General features: G+C 35.6%; 1 pseudogene; it reads right to left on the bottom strand.

The window, feature by feature from the left end:
- Positions 1-607: 607 nt before the first annotated feature.
- LOC109221068 lies at positions 608-2,595 on the bottom strand (annotated as a pseudogene).
- Positions 2,596-3,125: the final 530 nt, after the last annotated feature.

Genomic DNA, 3,125 nt, shown 5'->3' with positions numbered 1-3,125 from the left:
TGACAAAAAAATATGAGCAAAATTTATGTCCAAACATGAGTTTTGAAAATAAATCCCAAATTTATTTTGGGAAAACTCATGGCCAAACGGGGCCTAGTGTCTTCGTCTGTTTAGTTTTCAAATTCTCAAAACAGTTAAACTAAATTCCTTTTAAAAAAATACTGTAGCTGGTTTCACTACTGTATTCTTTTATTTATTTATATAGCTAGAACTTGATGTTAGTTACAAGATACAGAATGATATGTAGGTTATATTTTATTCAGGCAAATTTCTTGTCCTGTCCGGACTACAATGTTGGAGCAAATATGTTATATGCCTATAAACATTTCTCCCAACGAACAACCTCCAATAACTTCAACCTTTCAAAAGATGAAAGAGTCAAAATCATAAAAGAAAGTTGAAATTTCCTTTGTTTCTGCTGTCAAATGGAATTGAATTCAACTTCTAACAAAATTTATAACTCAATCATCCATGAAAAGCATTCGGTTCTGTTAGTCGTCAAAGTCCTTAATTGCAAGAGAGGAAAGTTACATAAAATTCACCTAAGTGAAACAGACAGAAATGAACTCTTGAGCTAATTCAATATATGAAAAAGCAGTAGCCATGGTTACAAAAGTGATTTTGTCGATGAAGCAGCTGATGATGCATAAACACTTGAGGATTTAGTACTGTTATAAGTGTAAGTCATAGTCTGTTCCTGCTCACTCCCCACTGTTTTAGTTTCATAAGTATGTGAAAATGGAGGCGAAAACATATTCAATGGAGGGGGAGAATACGTCGCAACAGGCATTCTTGAGGGAAGAATAGGTAACTGAACTTCAGAATTAAGAACATGAATTGCTTGCCTTATTGATGGCCTGAGTTTGTTGTCTGGATGAGCACACCAGAGACCGAGCACCATTAAACGTTCCATTTGTTGCTCATTAAATATCTTATTCAATCTTGGATCAGTTGCTTCAGTTAGTTTTCCAATTCCATAGAGGTTCCAAATCCATTCCACCAATCTCACTTGATCTTCTGCTGCTTTAATATCTATTGATCTTCTTCCACTTGCTATTTCCAATGCTACTATTCCAAAACTGGAGACATCTGATTCCTTACTAGCTTTTCCATTCATAACACATTCAGGCGCCATATACCCCACTGTCCCCGCCAACATTGTTGTTTGAGATCCTTTTTCATGATCAACAAGTCTAGCCAAACCAAAATCGCCTAATTTAGCGTTGAAGTTTGAATCCAACATGACATTACTTGCTTTTACGTCCCTATGGACTACACATTGTTCCCACTCTTCGTGTAAATAGAGCAAAGCCGAGGCTAATCCTTGAACAATTTTCCACCTGATTTCCCATACCAACAACGATTTCTCCTTGAAAATATGCTTATCTAAGCTTCCATTAGGCATCAGTTCATAAACAAGATGCAGCTGTCCTTTCTCATGACACCAACCGATAAGTTGAACCAAATTTCTATGTCTTAATCGGCTTATGATCTTCACTTCTGATGCATACTCTTTTATCCCTTGTTTAGAACCTCTTGATACTCTCTTAACAGCAACATATGATTTACATTCCTTCAATAAACCTTCATAAACTTCGCCAAATCCACCTTCTCCAAGCTTCTGTCCCTCAGCAAAATTGTTCGTTGCACGAGCTAATTCACCATAGGAAAACTTCTTAGGGCCAGTACCCTTTTGAAATTCATTGTCCATACTGAGATCAATAAAAACATGGTCTTTATCATTCCTTTTCCTCTTTTTTTTTTCCATAAAAAGCAGCTACCAGTAATCAATCCGAACACCAGAAATGCTTGATCCAACTACTAGTCCCTTGTTTCCTTTTTTCCTGGCGCTGACTTCTTGAGGAGGACGAAACTTTGGATCTTGAACTTGAGTAATAGGAGGATCATTTGGATTTAGAACTTGAATAGGAGGATTTGCACTAGGCTGTTCAGCATGTTCAAAACTCAAACTCGAATTGAAATCCCAAGACTTGACATTGTTTTTCTGAAACAATTGTCCAGTTGATGCTGAGAAGCCAAAAGTAACATTCTCAGGCAAATAATTACTCAGATCAATCAATAAACTAAGGCTGTCCTTGTTATATTTGTTATTTGAAAATCCAGTGAAAACAACTTTAAGAGTATGGGAACTAGCATTGTAACTAATCCAAGCATTATTTTTCTTCCCTACTGTAATGTTATTCCTCCATACTTGAGTAACCGCAGATTCCATAGAATTTACATTGATACCAACATGTAAATAGAGTGGGTCCCAGGTATTGAGAAATGTATCGAACTCGATAGCAACAAATGGCTCAGGGGATGAGCTGAACCAATTGGGATACTGGAACCGACAGGAGCCAAGAAAAAGGCGAGTCCATCAGCAAAGCTATTGTTACCATTTGAATCAATAACAAAGGAGAAATGTGTAGTAAAATCTGCCAATTCTCCTGTAGCCTTTTTCCATAATTGCAGCGGCTCAATAAAATTAGCTCGACCACTTTTTCCACCTAATGCCACGTTACGTTCATCAGGGGTGACTTTGGATGCCTTGGTTCGATATATAGGCGTCTCCAGTGACATTGATGGAACCATTAGCATCAGAAGGATTGATGCTGGAGAGCTTAAAGTTCAATGAATAGAAACAAGGGATAACAAAAAGTACTAAGAATAGCAAGATGTTCAAAATTTTGGTGAAAACCATGGCTTGGATTGTGTAAGATCTTTCAGACAGATGACTGATTATGTATACATAATTCAAGAGGAAAATAATTTTTTTTTTAAAAAAAGAAATTTTTGACAAAGTCGTTTCATTTACACACTGTTTACACTCGATTAGGAAATGTTTGTTTTATGAATTTGTTTTGTCTTTACCTTTTGTTTTTGCGACAATATCAAGGATACGCTACGGACGGCTTTGTTTTGTCTAAACCAAGCCATTTGAAGACCAATTTCTTAATAAAAATATTGGTCGGATATTATAGCAAAGGTATACACCCTATTTATTATAAACCAAAATTATTTTAAAATATTATTTTTTATAGCTGCCTTTATATTTTATAGCAAAATAGGTATTTATAGTATATACTACCATTTAGGCATGAAATACGCTATTTATATTTTTC

The sequence above is a fragment of the Nicotiana attenuata genome, unplaced genomic scaffold (assembly GCF_001879085.1).
Source record: "Nicotiana attenuata strain UT unplaced genomic scaffold, NIATTr2, whole genome shotgun sequence".
NCBI classification, from domain to species: domain Eukaryota; kingdom Viridiplantae; phylum Streptophyta; class Magnoliopsida; order Solanales; family Solanaceae; genus Nicotiana; species Nicotiana attenuata.
Note: the sequence above shows the minus strand (reverse complement) of the source record. Positions and strands in the feature narration are given on the sequence as shown.